A 20,308-nucleotide genomic window follows, 5' to 3' on the forward strand; every position below is an offset into this window, starting at 1 on the left:
GAGCGTGTTGTAATCCGTCGAGTCCCCACAGTGATGGTGGCGAGCGACCATTGTTCCCTTTTCTCGTCTGCTAGTCAGAAAGCGTCCATAGCACTGCCAGGTGAAAATCCACTTGGCCAAAGAAAAACGATCGCGCACCGAAGTGCGCTTGGTGGTCGAGGCAACACGAGAAAACGTATGCGCCCGGCTGGCTCCAGCAGCCCGTGGGTAGCGAGAACAAAAAATTTGAAGACACTCAATTGTGCCCTCGCGAATACAGTAAACTCTCAGTTGTACGAACGTCGGTTTATCGAATATTTCAGAATAACGAACTTTTTAAAAATCCCCGGCAGTTTTCTTGTAGATTCTATGCAAAAATGTTTCACTTCAAACAAATTTCGGAACAGCAGAGTGGTGTCTACCAACCGGGAAAACCGTGAATTCTCAGGGATTTTGAGTAGTCTGGAAGAAGTCAGAGAAAACTCGGGGAATTTGGGCCTCTATCAGGGAAAATTAGCGGCAATTTTATTGAAAGGGTCGAAAGTCACGGTAATGCTGGCTCGAGTAACAGACAGGAATCGTAATGAATCGTCTTTGATGCCCTGTCGTCGGCTGGAGGAGTTGCCATTGTACAGTCAACGACCGACTTTCCAGATTCCCGATAATTTGGACGGCTTCGCGGCACCGCCACGTACCCCATAGAGTCAACGTATCAGAATGTGTGACTTTTCCGACGCAAGAACTCTTCGCCGTCCGATTTTCCGGTCGTTTTGCCGTGACCGCAGGTCTGAAACGGCAATAATCAAAGGCACCACCGCTGCCGTTTTGATTACTTCGCCACCTCAAACCGACACTCTCGCACGCAGATCTGCTGGCAGCCGTTGCCGCCACTGCGGCAACGCTAGGCCTAGCTGCTTCGACGTTCGCTATGAAGCTTCTTGCCGTTGGATGCCGAGTTTTTTATTGAAAGAATTAGCTGCTGTCAGCAATGGCACGGACTCCGCCTTTGTGGTCCTCGCGATTGGCTTAGAAACTTGGAACACACGGTGCGTTGCATAATGCCGGTTCCTGAAAGTCAGCTTTGCCTCTGTACAGAAATGTTACTTGAAGTATACGCAAAAGTATTGCAGTGAAGCATAACAAGCGGGGGGAGGGGGTATTGCCACGGAACACAGTATGTATTCCTTAATTATACACGCGTGCACCCGGTATTTCCTGTCACAGTACTAGCACTGATATGCCTAATACAGTCAACGAACGATTTTTCGGACCCTCTAGGGAACGTAAAAACGTCCGAAAATTCAGGCAGTCCGAAAAAATGAATGCATGCAAAAAAACGCACCCTTTTTATTTTTTCTCAGATCTAGAAGTAAAGGGCGAAGTAACAGGCTTCCGAAACCCTGCCACAGCATCAGTGAACTGGCTATAAAAAGAGGCGTTCAAAAACTCTGTATGCAGCCGACTGCCGGTTTATTATGTACATGTGCATCGTCGGGCAGGCGGTGTTATTGCTGCAGTGGCTTGAAGAACTTGTTCATTGTTGTTTTGACGGCGTTCCGGTTGCATGCGATCATATTCGCCTCGATCTGAGCAAGGGTCATGTCAGCACTGTACACCGATGAAAGAGTCAACAGTGCTCGCGTCAACTCGGCGCCTGTAGGTGGCGCAGGCATTGGCTCCTCATTTTCAACATCGGAGTCTTCTGAATCCCCCACAACCCGACGGACTATTTCCTCGTCAGTCAGTTCTGCGCGGAAGTCGAGCTCGTTGTCAGCGTCAACAAACTGTTCAAAAGTTATTTCCGTGGGTATGGAAACCCCAGCAGAGCGGAGGTCGTTGATCACGTCGTCCGACGGTACTGCTTTCCGCGCTTCGATGCCATCGGCGAGGACGACGAAGACGGAGTGGGCACCATCGAAGGCAAGCGAAATCCTCAAGTTGCGAACAGTGGAGTTCGCTCACGAGCGTCGAAGCACCTAGGCCTAGCGTCGCAGAGCACACTTGACACAACAGACAACCACACACCACGCTAGCCAAAACGTGGCCTGCGCAAACAAACAAACAAAATGGCGCCGCTCCGGAAACTCCGCCGGAGGCGGAAGTGCGGCGATGAACATAGCCAGCGTGGCCAGACCAAATCGGTGTGTGACGACTAGATTCGGCTAGTTGTGCTTCAAAGCGGTGATATGCTTCGGCTTCAAGTGGATTTCCTTCTCAAGGGCGCTGCGCGAGGAGCCAAAAATTCCTTCCGTCCGTCAAAAATTTCGGAAAATTGAACGGCGGGGGGTTCGAGCGTCCGAAACTTCAGATGTCCTTATACATTGATTCTATGGGGCTCGTGGCGGTGCCGCGAAGACGTCCGAAATATCAGGCATGCCCGAAAACTTGGGCGTCCGAAAATTCAGTCGTTGACTGTATGTGTACTGACAGGCCTTCAGAGCATTTTCGAACGTGCCTGTGGCGGTTTGAGCCCTTAAAGGCACTAAATGACATGCATTTATTTTTTTCCAACTGGCCGATTTTTCGGACGTTTTCGTGGTGCCTAGGGAGCTCGAAAAATCGTTCGTAGACTGTGCAACTGAACAAGATGCTTCAGATGTTTGTATGCATTCTTTCCTGTGTGCAATAAACCAGTCAGTTGTTAGTTCAGTGTCTGTCCTGTATACTTCTCTGTCTTCCGTTGCTGCTTTTTTTTCCGCCTGCTGCTTTTAGCATGAAGATCAACCAACTTGCCCAGTTTTGCACTTTATTGCAATTTATGACACTCATTTCCTATGCTATTGCATTCCAATGCAGGTTTGTACAAGGTACTCAGAAAATGTACAGTAAAATCTCATTACAATGAACTTCGCGGGACTGCCGAATTTAATTTCTTAATTTGACTTAATGTAGTACTGAAAAACCAATATTTTCATGTCACTAATGTAACACAACAACGAAAATTACATACCTTTGCAGCAGATGCGCGTGTTCGTACGTAAATAATAAACAAGAATGCTAGGCACAGTTTAACTACAATTTATTGCTTGAAGAAGTCTGTAATCTTCTTCTGGCAAGTAGACAGCAAGCGCTGCAGGATGAACGCCTCCACATGCTCGACCTTCCTCTGAACGTCATCGGGGACATCTTTACAGCACCCGAGGAATGAGCGTGTCTTTTCTAGAAAAACTAAAACATCCGAGCTGGACACAGTCTCTTCCTCTTCCTGTGTTGATCCAGTGTTGGCACCGTCTTTGTCACTACTGCAATCTTCTTGCTCACGCACTTTATTCACAATATTTTCGTTGGTGAGCTCTGCGCATGTTGCCGCCGCGCTGTTGCTGTCAATGTAATCATCGAAGGTCACCGCGGTGTCGACTGGGAGCTTCTCGGTAAGCTCATTCCACAGTTCTCAGTTGAGCTCCTCTGTGTCCTCGCAGTCTTGTGGCGTAGGTGAAGTCTTTAAAAGGCCTGCCTTTCGTTAGCAGTCGCGGATCGGGCTTGCCTGCACGTTCCACCTCGACCCTGTAAGCATTTCTGCAGCTTGACGGATGTTTACCTGTGTGGGCAGCTTCAGTGGAATATTGATCAGGAGGCGCTGCACAATACGCTTCCGAAATTTGGCCTTCACACATCTGATGATACTCTGGTCCAAAGGTTGGAGCAAAGAAGTACAATTCAGGGGCATAAATTCAAGTTGCACATTGATCAATCGCAAGTTCACGATATGCGCCGAGCAATTGTCAACGACGAGGAGAATTTTTCTGGCTTTTTTCAGGATGTCTAACAACCGGGAAAACCGGGAATTATTCGGAATTCTCTATATGTCTGGAAAACTCAGGGAATCGTCAGGGAAATTGCAAAAAACGTGGCCAAATCAGGGAATGTGGCTGGTGAGATTGACAAAGCGATAAATACGATGTATGGCTCAATCTCGGAGGCCGCGTGCAGCAGCACCGTTGCTGCACACAGTGTCCTAAACCGGCACGAATACCGCGAAGATCTCTGAGGCGGTGTGCAACAAGGGCGCTGCTACACACGGCCTCCGAGATTGAGCCGTAGATCTCCGACTCCATCGTAGCTCTCCGCAGTTTAATTGCCATTAAGTGACACCAGTAATTAGCAGCAGCAAGCGGTCTAAAAGGCAACTGTCATCATCATCATCATCGGATGAATATCGTCATATCTCCATTCTGTGGTAATATGCGACGTGCTCGTGAGTGCATTTGTGTATGTTGTGCTTTGTTCGTGGCTGGGGCATTTTGATCGTTTTGTTTTGCGGTGAGGCTGCTTTTGAAGACACTCGAAATCAGCGATGTCAGTCAACGAAGTGCTTGTTCCATGCTGACTGGACCAATGCGAACGTATCTGACTTCGCGAGCTGGATTACGCCTGTGCCCAACAATGTATATAGCGCACAATGAGCAGTGTGTTGCAAGTTATTTCGCTTGAGCAACATGGGAAAAACTGCAGTGTCTAGCCACGCTGCAAGTATAAAGCATACGAACAGCATGAAGGCGCTGGAAAGTGGCTCCCAGACACGTGTATTCTCGTTCTTAAAACAAGCAGTGCAGCCCTGTCAACCGCGATGACCGTTGACGAACGGGCGAAGAGAGCAGACCCCTCATCGATGCCTCCTGCTACATCAACTCCTGCACAGATCACGGTATGTGGTTTTCTATTGAAGAAAGATGTTGCGAAAGCTGAGATCGTATGGTTCATGAATGCTGTAATGACTCGCATCCCTCCGTTCCGTGGCATGATCGGCGGCGCTCTTCCCGTTGATGCTCCAGTCTTGTGAAATTGCCAAGAAAATGCAATTAGGGAAAGACAAAGTCGGATATACTATCTGTCATGACATCACGCCATTCTTCTGAAAAAAGCTGCTATCAGCTCTTGCTGAAGTACCATACTTAGCTGTAGCATTCAATGAATCACTAAACAAAGTAGCGCAGAAAGAACAAATGGATGTGCTGGTCAGGTACTGCGATTTGGCTGACACTGCTGTAAAAAACTCGACACCTGACTTCATGTTTTCTCGGCCACACCTGTTCTGAAGACCTGACACTTGCTTTCAAGAAAGCCATCATCATTATCATCATCAGCCTGGTTAAGTCCACTGCAGGGCAAAGGCCTCTCCCATACTTCTCCAGCTACCCTGGTCAAGTACTAATTGTGGTCATGTTGTCCCTGCAAACTTCTTAATCTCATCCACCCACCTAACTTTCTGCCGCCCCCTGCTACGCTTCCCTTCCCTTGGAATCCAGTCCGTAACCCTTAATGACCATCGGTTATCTTTCCTCCTCATTACATGTCCTGCCCATGCCCATTTCTTTTTCTTGATTTCAACTAAGATGTCATTAACTCGCGTTTGTTCCCTCACCCAATCTGCTCTTTTCTTATCCCTTAACGTTACACCCATCATTCTTCTTTCTATAGCTCGTTGCGTCGTCCTCAATTTGAGTAGAACCCTTTTCGTAAGCCTCGAGGTTTCTGCCCCGTAGGTGAGTCCTGGTAAGACGCAGCTATTATACACTTTTCTCTTGAGGGATAATGGCAACCTGCTGTTCATGATCTGCGAATGCCTGCCAAACGTACCCCAGCCCATTCTTATTCTTCTGATTATTTCCGTCTCATGATCCGGATCTGCCATCACTACCTGCCCTAAGTAGATGTATTCCCTTACCACTTCCACTGCCTCGCTACCTATTGTAAATTGCTGTCCTCTTCCGAGACTGTTGAACATTACTTTAGTTTTCTGCAGATTAATCTTTAGACCCACTCTTCTGCTTTGCCTCTCCAGGTCAGTGAGCATGCATTGCAATTGGTCCCCTGAGTTACTAAGCAAGGCAATATCATCAGCGAATCGCAAGTTACTAAGGTATTCTACATTAACTTTTATCCCCGATTCTTCCCGATCCAGGTCTCTGAATACCTCCTGTAAACACGCTGTGAATAGCATTGGAGAGATCGTATCTCCCTGCCTGACACCTTTCTTTATTGGGATTTTGTTGCTTTCTTTATGGAGGACTACGGTGGCTGTGGAGCCGCTATAGATATCTTTCAGTATGTTTACATACGGCTCGTCTACACCCTGATTCCATAATGCCTCCATGACTGCTGAGGTTTCGACAGAATCAAACGCTTTCTCGTAATCAATGAAAGCTATATATAAGGGTTGGTTATATTCGGCACATTTCTCTATCACCTGATTGATAGTGTGAATATGGTCTATTGTTGAGTACTCTTTACGGAATCCTGCCTGGTCCTTTGCTTGACAGAAGTCTAAGGTGTTCCTGATTCTATTTGCAATTACCTTAGTAAATAGTTTGTAGGCAACTGACAGTAAGCTGATCGGTCTATAATTTTTCAAGTCTTTGGCATCCCCATTTTTATGGATTAGGATTATGTTAGCGTTCTTCCAAGATTCCGGTACGCTCGAGGTCATGAGGCATTGCGTATACAGGGTGGCCAGTTTCTCTAGAACAACCTGCCCACCACCCTTCAACAAATCTGCTGTTACCTGATCCTCCCCAGCTGCCTTCCCCCTTTGCATATCTCCCAAGGCTTTCTTTACTTCTTCCGGCGTTACCTCTGGGATTTCGAATTCCTCTAGACTATTTTCTCTTCCATTATCGCCGTGGCTGCCACTGGTACTGTATAAATCTCTATAGAACTCCTCAGCCACTTGAACTATGTCATCCATATTAGTAATGATATTGCCGGCTTTGTCTCTAAACGCATACATCTCATTCTTGCCAATTCCTAGTTTCTTCTTCACTACTTTTAGGCTTCCTCCGTTCCTGAGAGCATGTTCAATTCTATCCATATTATAGTTCCTTATGTCAGCTGTCTTACGCTTGTTGATTAACTTCGAAAGTTCTGCCAGTTCTGTTCTAGCTGTAGGGTTAGAGGCTTTCATACATTGGCGTTTCTTGATCAGATCTTTCGTCTCCTGCGATAGTTTACTGGTATCCTGCCTAACGGAGTTACCACCGACTTCCATTGCACGCTCCTTAATGATGCCCACAAGATTGTCGTTCATTGCTTCAACACTTAGGTCATCTTCCTGAGTTAAAGCCAAATACCTGTTCTGTAGCTTATCTGGAATTCCTCTATTTTCCCTCTTACCGCTAACTCATTGATCGGCGTCTTATGTACCAGTTTCTTCCGTTCCCTCCTCAGGTCTAGGCTAATTCGAGTTCTTACCATCCTGTGGTCACTGCAGCGCACCTTGCCGAGCACGTCCACATATTGTATGATGCCAGGGTTAGCGCAGAGTATGAAGTCTATTTCATTTCTAGTCTCGCCGTTCGGGCTCCTCCACGTCCACTTTCAGCTATCCCGCTTGCGGAAGAAGGTATTCATTATCCGCATATTATTCTGTTCCGCAAACTCTACTAATAACTCTCCCCTGCTATTCCTAGTGCCTATGCCATAATCCCCCACTGCCTTGTCTCCAGCCTGCTTCTTACCTACCTTGGCATTGAAGTCGCCCGTTAGTATAGTGTATTTTGTTTTCACTCTACCCATCGCCGATTCCACGTCTTCATAGAAGCTTTCGACTTCCTGGTCATCATGACTAGATGTAGGGGCGTAGACCTGTACAACCTTCATTTTGTACCTCTTATTAAGTTTCACAACAAGACCTGCCACCCTCTCGTTAATGCTATAGAGTTCCTGTATGTTACCAGCTATATTCGTATTAATCAGGAATCCGACCCCTAGTTCTCGTCTCTCCGCTAAGCCCCGGTAGCACAGGACGTGCCCACTTTTTAGCACTATATGTGCTTCTTTTGGCCTCCTAACTTCACTGAGCCCTATTATATCCCATTTAGTGCCCTCTAATTCCTCCAATAGCACTGCTAGACTCGCCTCACTAGATAACATTCTAGCGTTAAACGTTGCCAGGTTCATATTCCAATGGCGGCCTCTCCGGAGCCAGGGATTCTTGGCACCCTCTGCTGCGTCGCAGGTCTGACTGTCGCCGTGGTCAGTTGCTTCGCAGCTGCTGGGGACTAAGGGCCGGGGTTTGAGTGTTGTGTTCATATAGGAGGTTGTGGCCAAGTACTACACCAGGGTGGCCAATCCTGCTCTGGTGAGGGAGTGCGTTACCGGTTCTGGTCACCGGGATCAGGCCGCACTCCAGGCCTGTTTATGCAATTTTATCAAGACGTGGTTTTTTTTTTTAATCCGGTGGAAAATTGCCGGCACCGGGATTCGAACCACGGACCTCTTGCACGCGAGGCGGGTGTTCTACCTCTACGCCACCGCTGCACTCAAGAAAGCCACCAAAGACATAAAGCACAAGATATTGCAAATATCAATGGATAGACCAAATGTAAACTTCAAGTTCCTTAGATCCCTTAAGGAAGAACTGAATTGTCATGACAGTCGACAAATCCTGGAAATTGGAAGCTATGGCCTGCGTGTGGTTCATGGTGCCTTCAAAACAGGCCGTGCAGCAACTGGCTGGAATTTGGTAGTATATCTGCAGAGTATTTATAACATTTTCAAGTGTGTTCCAGCGCCCCGTGCTGATTACATTCGTATCACAGCAAGCACATTGTTTTCGCCTAAGATCTGTGCGGTTCGATGGCTTGAAAACAGCATGGTGGTTTCAAGAGCTCTTCAAGTACTGCCACACTTAATAAAATATGGGGAATGTTCAGCTAAAGACAAGAGCAAGCCAAAGTACACCAGCTACACCACAGTTGAGACGCTAGTAGCTGACACAATGCTGCCAGCAAAACTGGCTTTCATGCCATCACTTGCTGGGGAATTGAAGCCATTCCTGACCGAATTTCAAACGGACAAACTAATGGTCCCCTTCCTTGCCGCAGCATTGGAGGCTGTCTTACAATCCCTGTTGGGAAGGATCGTTAAGCAAGAAATTTTGTGCACTGCTGACACACCGTTCAAGTTACTTAAAATAGATTTGCAGAAGCCCGAGAACATCATTTTTGCTAACGCTTTTGATCTTGGTTTTGCTGCCAAGAGCGAACATCAATAAGCTGCAAAACCATCTCAAGTTGCATTGCTTACTTTCAAGAAGGAGTCCATTTCTTTTTTTGAAGGTGTGCTCGCAGATTATTATAGAAAGGTCACACCTCTAAAAATACAGGCTAACAACAGGAGTGAGTTGCTTGGATCCGGTCTGCACCTTGTCAAAGGAGGTTGGCAAAAAACGACTAGCGATTGAGCTGGAAATACTCACACAGCACCGGTGGCTGTCCGGCTTAGAAGCAGAACGGGCGCACCGATCCTATGTGCAAGTCTGTTCGCTGAGCTCTGCACAGCTACTTCTGAAGAACTTTGATAGGACGGCACAGGGGACTGGTGGACAACTTGTGGTTTGAGCTGTGCTCACGGAACCATAAGGAGTTGCTTATCTTTGTCAAGATCATCCTCACCATGTCCCATGGGAATGCTGCTGTCGAAAGAGGTTTTTCTGTAAATAAAGAACGCCTCATAGAGAACCTGAATGAAGAATCTGATTGTGCAGAGAATAGTGTATGATGGAGTTTCAGCAGCAGGTGATGTAGCCAGTGTTGACATTACAGACAGTATGGTGGAAATGGTGCCTGGCGCAAGTATTCGGTGGAAGGAGGAGCTCAAGAAAAAGAAGCAAGGTGGGCTGGATGCATCTGAGGCTGAACAAAACAGGAAAAGGGTGGCCACCCGCATCAAAGAACTCCAACAAAAGAAGCAAAGGCTCATTACTGAAGCACAGAATGAGGCTTCTCTTCTCCAGCAGGAAATTGACACTTTAAGGTGAATAAATGTGCTCATAATCTCGCTTTGGCGCTGCGATAAACTGTTTTGTGAGTGGAGTCGTCTGTGTGAATTGTGCCTCTGTTCGACTCTCAAACCTTCTTTTGTAAAGTTCAGGGAATTTTTATTGGCATTATCAGGGAAAACCTGGAAAATTCAGGGCATATCTATTAAGTAATTTTGTAGACACCATGTTTCTTCTTCGTTGTGTCATCAGGCTGCAGCAGCCACTGAGTGAACAATTCTTGCGTCATCCACGCTTTTTTGTTGGCTCGGTAGTCGCAAGGCAACGAGACAATGTTTTTTCAGCAGCGTGGCTTAGCAGACTTGCCAACTAGTGGCTTGAGTTTTTCTGTGCCCGTGGAGTTGCATCAGAACAGAACCGATACGTGGAGACGTGATTTTTTTCCGCCCTTGCACCTGTCACCTTTGAAGTTCATTGTTTTATTAGGCGACAACTGATAAAAGAACGCCATTTCGTCGCCTTTGAAAACGTTGTCTGGAGAGAAAGGCTCGATGATCTCTTGAAAGCGCTCGTTCCACCAGGCAACCGCACTATCGGCATCTGCTGCCTTTTCTTCGCCACAAGCAACCTGCCACGCAATGCCATTCCTTTGCCGGAAGCAGTACGGCCATCCGGCACTTGCATCGAAACCGGAGATGTCCAAGGCAGCCGCGAACTGTAGCGCCTTCTCTTCAATAATCGGGCCTGACAAGGGCACATTGTTTTGCCTGGCATCCTTAAACCACGTGAGGACGGCGTTGTCGACGTTCTGATAGTTGCCAAGCCGCATGGATTTTCTTGAAGGAGCCAGCTGTGACTCTCAATGCAATTTCATGATCTTTTCCCGATCCTTGAGCATCGTTGCCATTGTTGATGGGTGAATATCACGCTCCCTGCATAGGTAGACTTGCTTTCTTCCAACATTCAGCTACGTCAAAATGTCCACTTTTTCTTTGAGTGAAAACTGGCATCGCTTCTTTTTAATGTGGGGGCCAGGAGAAAGCACCGATAACTTCGCAGCTCCTGCCGATCACTATCAACGTGTGGACGCCCGGCTTACGACGTAGTAGGAGAGGCCGAACATGACCATACGCGACGCTCACGCTGATGTTGATGCTGCTGGAGCTGTACCCGTTGAAACGGGTTGATGCTAGGTGTAAGCCTCAGGGATTCGGTAGCGAAATTTCTACAGAACTTCGTAATAACGAAGCATCTTGGTGATTACGGCATTAAATTGCGTACGTTATTCTGAAATATTCGGTGATCTGAAATTCGTAGTACATAAAGTTTTTTACATTGAAAATATAGGCATTTTGGCAGGGATTAAAAAAAAATCTTAAATCTGAAAAGCTTGTTAATGTGGTGTTCGTAGTAACGAGAGGTTACTGTAATAAATAGAGTAATAAATTGCAAATTCAGAAATGTATTTGAGATCGAGTACCAAATACTAAAAAAAAGAAAGGTTTTTGTTGCTTCAAAGATACAAGATAACTTGCTACAAGAATACAAGGCCACTGACTTGAAACTTGCATTAGTGTGCTGTCCGTGGACTTATCACAAGATGAGATATATTTTCTAGAGGCAGGGTAAGCCCTACCGGAATGATGTTGCTATTGGTTTTAGAGTGTTGGTGCCTGCACTGTTTTATCCTTTTTTGTTTGCCTTGTGTATTTTTTTGTCTGATTTTGACCCATAAAAAGTGGCGATTGTGCAGTGTTGGCGATTCGATTTGTTGCGGTCGGTTTGTTTACTTTTATCTTTTCAAGCTTGAGACCCACACTTTTTTTTTTCATTTTTATTTGTTTACTTACCAAGCCTACTGCCCTGAACGGTTGTGATGCAGACAAAATGGCCGGGACTGGCCATCTGCACATGGCGCATCCCCCACAATGAGTTCATTGTGTGCTGATACCGTACGTGACAGAAACGAAGGCCGTATTTTAAATATAAGTTCTAGGTAGTCTGAAATATGTTTAACTTAAGCAAAAATACTAAGTTGTCAAATTATTATCAACTCGGTATTAAGTAACCAAGTTACTTTGAGCAGAACTTAGAGGTCCTGAACCAGCTTTTATTAAAGTGGAGAAATCCATTTGAAGTTAAAATATGCTATTTCAGAAATACATTGCCGCAAGAAGTACTTCAGTGCGATCAGCAGAAGCAGAGTGATTGGCAATCAAACACCACATTTGTGGTGCTTCCACTTCTTCTTCAATGCTTTGCACTGTGAAGGCTGCGGTGGAGTGGGGCCAAGCCCAAGGGGTGGTTTAAAACCCCTTTAAGATATAGTATTTTGAGTAGCTTTAAAGTTGTGTACAAACCTGTTCCAGTGTCTGGTGCACACAAGAAGAAAAGGAATTCAGAATGGTTGTTCAAGCTTAAACATAATATTTGGGGTGGGTGAATATTCGAAGTTCCGAATACAAATAGAATACAGTCGAACTCACTTAGAGTGATCCAGATATGATGATCTATCAGTTTTTATGACCACATTTCGGTGCATTTATGCTTTTCCGACGATGCCTATTTAAACTGCTTCCAAATAAAACAGAACGTTTTTGAATTGCTGTTCTATTATACTGACCAGCTTGAACTCGTTCACGGTAAAAAAAGGCCACACATGAAGTAGTGAAGCTTGTAAGCGTGACCAAACTGGGTGCATGGCAGTGTGCGTCTTAGTCCAGTCCAACCATGACGACCATATATCCTTCGAGATAAGAGAGTGACCGCTGCACTCAGATTTCAGAAACCACTAAGAAGGTCACTTGCTTTCAAGGCACATCTCCAGGGAGCAGGCATACAGCATAAATGGTACGGTGCAGGGCGTGCACTACTGCATTTGCCGGTGTGGTACCGGATGCCACAACGATAGCACTCTAGTCTTTGCGCAGCACCATGTGCATCATGACTATTTCAACGAATTGGAACGACTATCTACATCCTTCCACCATGGGATCAACGACCGCTAAACCGTTCATGTTGGCACTGTCCATATTTATGCGGTCCGAGTCCGTGGGAATGTTGCACCATGCACTGCCGCCACGCAATGTTGCAAAGGGTCAACGATTACTTCGCCATTATCAGAAAACCGTGATGCGGCCATGTTCGGCAGTTATTCGTCTACGTGTTGTTGATTGCTGATAACGGTTCGCACTGAGTTCCACCTTTCAAGCGTTGCTTTTTTTTTTTTGCTGGGAGCGACATAGATATATGTAATTTTACAGCTCTTGTGCGACTGATGCCAGTCGTAATGCTCAGACCACAATGTCCGTGACTTTCGCAGAATGGTGGCATATCACAGTAGTTTTTGAAGTTTATGCTTCCGGCCAAGTAGCACACTTTGCTTTTGTGCAGAGTACGGTCATGTCCAGGGATGGAAGGGCTGCACCAATTGTGCTATCTTGCGCCAAACCACCAAGCTGTGCCAACTTATGCCAAAACATTAACTTTTAATCTAGTCGCTAAATTTTGCAGGATGTTCGTGTTCAGTGACAACCACACAGCCATGTTTTGGCTACCATATAGCCCTAGAAGCCAAACTGAGGCAATCTGTTTGAGCGTTGGCGTCTTCAGAGTGTGGGTGTGTTTGGCAGCTCATTGAAACTTGGCCTCAGGAAAAGGAGAATCCTTTGTGCTATAGAATGCATTACGAATGTTTTATATAAGTCTTGCGCATTTGCGTATTATGCGGACCAGATTAAGATGATTTGATGGCTACCATATCGCCCTAGAAGCCTAACTGAAGCAATCCGTTTGAGCGTTCTTGAAGTGTGGGTGTGTTTGCCAGCTCATTGAAATTTCGCCGCAGGAAAAGGAAAATCCTTTGTGCTATAGAATGCATTACGAATGTTTTATGTAACTCTTCCATGTTTACATATTATGCGGATCAGCTAAAGATGATTTGAACTGGCCCTCTCTTTGTGGGCCAGTCGGGAAGGAAAGCCGCACTCTCAGCTGAATCATAATGAATAAGTCGTGTGGTCTGTCGTTATACATTTAAGGCTCGCCTGTACGCATTATTGGTAAATCTTCGTCGATTAATGGCAGAACACCATGCATGTAACATTAAAATATATAGTTATATATAAAAAATATATATAAAAATATATTTCCCATGTGCACATGCTCAGTATCTGGGATGGTAGTGCGGCACACTGACGAACTCTATAGCTGCTTGCTTTTGTAAAACTTCTTGACCAGAAATATCCAATAGCCACATCAATCATCACTCAAGTTTGCACTCCGGGTACTCTATATTCTGCACAACCATACCGTTCAAAATCAGACTTCTATGGCTGCAAAATGTAAACCGACTATTAAGTTTCAGTTTTAGTCTTCAGTAGCAGCCGAGTGGCGGTGTTAAAGGTTCGAAGAATGTGCGAATAACAGAAATTGCGTTCGTAAAAATGGTGTTCTCGACGAGGCTTCTGCAGATCAAGCCCGAAATTATTAAGAAACCATTGTTTGGCATTCAAAATGTTGATCACAGTTTTATATTGACTTAAACGGACAGCCCTAATAATCGAGCTTGTGCTAAAGATTGGTGGCTGATGCTGATAGGAAAGCCACTGCATACTTTTTTCTTGTTTTTTTTAATAAATGTCAGTTTTTTTTTCTTCTCGCCAAGATTTATGGAATACTGGCAAACATGCAATGACCAACAAAGTAACTTCGCATTTATTCCACTATGCCAAGTGAATGTCGCCAGGAATTAAAAAAAATAACTGAGGTCATCATGCGAGCAGTGTTCACTTGTTGACGGGTATTGTTTATGGTTGTCACAGTCACTATTTTTTGTTCATTGTGCTCAAATTTTTCTAATTAGCAAACTTTATAAGCTCACATAATTTCTGATATATCAATGAAAAAGTTGTGGAGAACGTTGAAGCATGAGCGATAACTGGATTTCAAGCAACCTAGGATTTGCATTATCTAATATCCTTATCTACTTAGTGATTTAAATATTGTTAGCTAAGTAAACTTAAATATTAGTTGCTTGTACGCAGTGAAAAAAAACTATTTACTAGCATTACCAAAAACCTGTCAACATACAATGGGTGCCATTCATGTAAATTCCTTAATATTTTTTTTTCTTTGCCGGATTAGTTGGCACATCCGGTATATAACTAAATAGTGGTTTCCAAGGGACACATATGGGTTTCCTTTGTCGGGTGTATAGTATTTCTTTCCTTTAATAAACTTTCCTCTACCTTGTGGGCTTCCGCAGAACTGATTCGCCTTAGCCTAACAGTGTTCTGCAAATTCAAATAGAGAACATCGTTTCTTGATTTGTCTGTATTTCACTCATGCTGAGCTTTACATAGCATGCTCCAAAATGCGTATCTAAACCTACACCAACGTGCCAAATTTGGTGCTCCCAGAGCTGCTCCAAAACTCCCTTGGCTGCTTCCATGCCTGCAGAATATATTGCCGCAACACCATCTGTGCCCAACCACGTTGACGATAAAGACGACGACCTCGTCTGTGCAAGCGAGGCGCTAGAGAAGAAAAAGTCTGGCCTGAGCGCTCGCCCTAACTCTCTCGAATAAATACCGCTCTCCGCTCTTGTCTCCAGTGAGCCGTGACACTGGTGGAGGTGCTGGGTATCGCATCATCACCTAAAGATAGGGGCGACTCCTGCGAGTAGCCCTGCATCCAGCCCTTCAAGACGCGTCGAGACACCTGTGCACCGCGCAAGCCGCCGCCTGCAAGGTCTGTGCCCGGTATTCGACCTCTTCCAAGGAACTTTGTCAGCGACCTCACCGACTCGGGAAATGGCGCTTGCAAGTCCAACACAGGTGACTATTCAAAACAATCTAGTCCCCACTAGCTTCCACGGTGACACATATGAAGACGCCGAAGACTGGCTGGACCAGTATGAACGCGTAGCTAAGGTTAATCAGTGGCGTCCGGACCAGAAGCTTTCCAATGTGTACTTCGCTCTTGAAGGTAGCGCAAGGATGTGGTTCCAAAACCGCGAGGCACATTTGACAACGTGGGACGAATTTTGCCGTTGGCTACTTGACACCTTCGGAAGCACTGATCGCCGAGATAATGCACAACGCCTTCTCGAGTTGCGCATTCAGAAGCCCAACGAAAGTGTTTCGATGTTTGCCGAGGATATGTCTCGTTTGTTTCGCCGCGCGGATACCAACATGCCTGATTCGAAGAAGCTGAGCCATCTCGTGTGCGGCGTCAAAGAACAGCTATTCGCTGGTCTTGTGTGTAACCCGCCTACGACAGTAGAAGAGTTCATTAAGAAAGCCACAGCAATCGAGCGGGTGCTGCAGCAGCGTTGCCGGCATTACGAACGCCTGACTAATGATGCGCCTGCAGGGGCCGCAGTACTGACAGTGACAGACGAGACCTTGCTGCGTGAACTAGTAAGAAACATTGTGCGCGAGGAGATTGCGAAGCACACTGCTGCACCGAAGGAGTTCACTGTTGCTTCGGTTGCTGAAGTTGTCCGCCAAGAAATCTGGCAAGCATTTGCATCACCTGAGCCACTCCCTGAACCGTGTCCCGAGCCACGCTTCGAGCCGTGCGCATACAGCTACACAGACGCTGTTCGTCGCCCGCTTTCTACTGGGCCAGTACAGCAGTACCACCAGCGGCCACCCATTGCTGCCTGGATACAGAGGGAGCATTTCAGGCGACCCCAGCTTCGCAGGACCGACGTATGGCGCACCGCTGATCGCCGACCATTGTGTTTTCAATGTGGCGAACCAGTGCATATTTATTGTTTTTGCCCTCACCGCCAGGGTGGCAACCAAGAAATGTCACCTGCCACTCTGTGACAGTCTCCAGAGAGACATCGACGCTTCGACGACAGTGTCACTCGGGAACAAGGCAGCTCAGCTAATCTCCGGTCGCGCTCGCTGTTTCCGTTGTGTTATTCTTCGCCGAACCGACGTAGTTTCGCCGACGTGGTAAGAGGCCGCTCTCCAAGCCCACGGCGGGGAAACTGAAATCGGCGACCTCCGGGGGGAAGGTTGCAAGTCGGCGAACCGCCGAAAGTCCCCCAACATTACAGAGAAACGAGCAGAGCAACCCGGAAAAACGGAACGCCGACGAATTTGTGAGTGCCGACCTACTCTTAACGATTGATAGGCACGACGTGACAGCTTTAGTTGATACTGGTGCAGACTTTTCAATAATGAGTGAGCAGTTGGCAGACCGGCTTAACAAAGTCAAAATGCAATGGACGGGCCCTTATATTCGAAATGCCGGGGGCCAGGTAATGACACCTATAGGAAAATTTACTGCACAAGTCCAGATAGGAAACACAGCTTTTGTCGCCAGTTTTATTATTTTAAAGGAGTGCTGCAGATCCCTCATCCTTGGAATGGACCTCTTGCAGGAGTATTGAGCCGTGGTTAACATCTGGGACGGCAAGATAACCTTGTCAACTAGTACAGAGACTAGCCACGACGAAGAGCGCCAACGTACATCGTTACGTGTCGCCGACGACGATGTCTGCATACCACCACTATCATGCAGTCTTGTCTTCGTCAGTTGCGGAGAACAGTTTATCAAGGACGGTGTAGCCGAACAACTAACTGCACTTCTGTTCCATCAAGGTGTTGCCATCGCTCGCGGTATCGTCAGCCTAATCGGTGGTCACACAGAGGTACTTCTGACAAATTTTACCAATGAACGCCGGCACATCAGTAAAGGCACCGCTGTGGCGTACTTTGATGAAATTGACCGCGTTCAACACTGCTTTGCTGTAAAAGAGGAATCGACCACCGATATGATGCCACATGCACCCATTGTCGACGTTGACCCAGGTTTAACGCCGCAACAGAAACAAAGTCTCAGGGAACTGCTTGACCATTTTAAGGACTGCTTCTCTAGAATGTCCCGAGTGCGTCAAACACCACTGACGAAACACCGCATCATTACGGAGGAAGCAGCAATACCCATCCGACAGCATCCGTATCGCGTGGCTGAGAAGGAGCGGGAAGCAATACAGCAGCAAGTCAAGAAAATGCTAGAAGATGATGTCATCCAGCCGTCAAAAAGCCCTTGGGCATCGCCCGTGGTACTCGTTAAGAAGAAGGATGGTAGCCTGCGGTTTTGTATCGATTATCGCAAGCTCAATCGGGTTACAAAAAAAGATGTGTATCCCTTACCACGCATCGATGATTCCCTCGACAGGCTACGGCATGCACGGTACTTCTCATCGATGGACTTAAAAAGTTTATACTGGCAAATAGAGGTCAATGAGCGGGATCGCGAAAAGACGGCTTTTGTAACGCCTGATGGGCTCTATGAATTCAAAGTTCTCCCTTTTGGTTTGTGTTCCGCCCCAGCCATGTTCCAAAGACTGATGGATACTGTTCTCTCAGACCTTAAGTGGAAGACCTGCTTAGTCTACCTAGACGATGTCATTGTTTATTCTGCCACATTTGATGAATATCTCAGATGGCTACGGTCGGTTCTTCAAGCGATACAGTCCGCTGGGCTTACCTTAAAACCTGAAAAGTGCCACTTTGGCTATGAAGAACTACAGTTTTTGGGCCACGTAGTAAGTCACACAGGTGTCAGACCTGATCCTGAGAAAATTGCAGCCGTCGCAAAGTTTTCAAGGCCTAGAGACAAAAAGGCAGTCAGACGCTTCCTGGGCCTATGCGCATATTACCGGCGATTTATTGCGGGTTTTGCACGCATCGCCTCACCGCTCACCTCCTTAACCAGAGATGTCACGTTTGTATGGGGCGAGGAGCAGGAGGCGGTATTTAATGAGTTGCAGCACCGCCTACACACTCCGCCTGTTCTTGCCTACTTTGACGTGGATGCGCCGACAATGATCCACACCGATGCCAGCAACGTAGGTCTAGGTGCCGTCCTTGTTCAACGGCAAGACGGTGCTGAGCGAGTCATCGCTTACGCGAGTAGAACATTGTCACGTGCCAAGTCGAACTACTCCACCACAGAGAAGGAATGCTTGGCTGTAGTATGGGCAGTTACCAAGTTCCGCCCATACATATACGGCCGCCCATTTCAAGTTATAAGTGACCACCATTCTCTCTGTTGGTTGACCAACATGAAAGATCCATCTGCACATTTGGCACGCTGGAGCCTACGGATTCAAGAGTACGACATGACAGTGGTCTATAAATCGGGAAGGCAGCACTTAGACGCTGACTGCCTTTCCAGATCGCCGATCGAGTCGTCAGGTGGAGACGATGACGAGGAGGAAATAACTTTATTGTGTCCTGAGGAACCCCTCTCCACCCACTCTTGGTTTAGTGGCCGGCAGGGGTCGAGGGCCGCACCCACGTTGGGACGGGAAGCCCGTGAGCCTCCGCCCTTTCGTGAGCCCTATGGACGGCCCGGAGCTGGGTTTGGTGGTCGTCGTTTTGTAGGGCGTCCACCCAGTCTTCTTCTTTAGTGAACACGGTGCCGCTTAACGCGGAGCATTGCCAGAGCATGTGCGCTAGCGAGCAGTACAATTCACCACAATCCGGACATTGCAGCTCTACTTCTGGTGAATAATGGCTCAGTCTGCCTCTCGAGGGGAACGACCCTGTCTGAAGCATTCTGAATATCGATGATTGTGGTCTAGTGAGTTTAGCGTGGGGGAGTGGGAAGGTCCTCCTCGACAGCTGATAGTGTGTTGTTATTTCGTTGAAGGTGAGCAGCGGGTCTCGGTGCTCCCCTCCCTCCCCGCCACTTCGCTCGCCACGATCGCCGCGGTGCGTGAGTCCTCGCGCGCCTCCGTGCGCCAGCTCATTGGCGTTGGGAAATTCGGGGTGCACGTCGGCCCCCATGTGGGCTGGAAACCATTTGACGATGTGCTGACCCGCGGCTCCCTCGCTGCCGAGGACGGCCGCCGCTTCCCGGGATATTGAGCCCGAGGCGAATGCTCTTGCCGCCGGTCGCGAATCTGTGTAGACGTAAGGACGTTCGGGGTCTCTCATTGGCATGGCTATTGCCACCTGTTCGGCCACTTCGGACATTGCCCCCTTGACCGATGCTGCGTTAATTATTGTGCCATCCCAGCGTATCGAGACGGCCGCGTACCGGTCGCTGCGCCTGTACCGTACTGGGCCGCGCCTACAAATGCCGCCAGTCCCGGGCAGTTGGCGGTCGATTTCAGCAGTGCTCGGGCCCTAGCCTTTCGGCGCCCCTCGTTGAATTGCGGGTGGACGTTTCTCGGAAGCGGTTCTACCTTGAAAGTGCCCCTGACCGCCGCGCTGAGCGCAATCTTGCGTGCGTTGCACTCTGCCTCGGCATTTATCCCTGCTTCTTCTAGGATGCGCCTGCCAGCCCTGGTGGTCGACAGCTGCACGACCTGTGCCTTGGTCTGCGCTTCGGTGATTTCTGATAGTGAATTGTGGACCCCTAACCGATCGAGCCGCTCCGTGCTTGTAGTGATCGGAAGACCTAGCACCCTTTTGATGCTCTTGCGCATCTGTGTGTCTATCTTGGCCGCGTCTCTCTTGGTCCATTTTAGCGCCGAGGCTACGTAATTTACGTGACTCACGAGGAAGGCGTGGTAAACTCTGATGACGAATCCGCAGGAATCCATCTGCACGTTTGGCACGCTGGAGCCTACGGCTTCAA

The 20,308-nt window shown here is 47.4% G+C and overlaps 1 protein-coding gene and 1 pseudogene across 1 annotated transcript in view; both read left to right on the top strand.

Annotated features, from left to right (window-relative positions):
* Nucleotides 1–20,308, top strand: part of LOC126547183 (uncharacterized) — a 261,800-nt gene that overhangs the window by 16,828 nt on the left and 224,664 nt on the right. The window lies entirely within an intron of this gene.
* Nucleotides 4,547–20,069, top strand: LOC140215465 (uncharacterized; annotated as a pseudogene).

This window comes from Dermacentor andersoni, chromosome 1 (assembly GCF_023375885.2).
Source record: "Dermacentor andersoni chromosome 1, qqDerAnde1_hic_scaffold, whole genome shotgun sequence".
Classification (NCBI taxonomy): Eukaryota; Metazoa; Arthropoda; class Arachnida; order Ixodida; family Ixodidae; genus Dermacentor; species Dermacentor andersoni.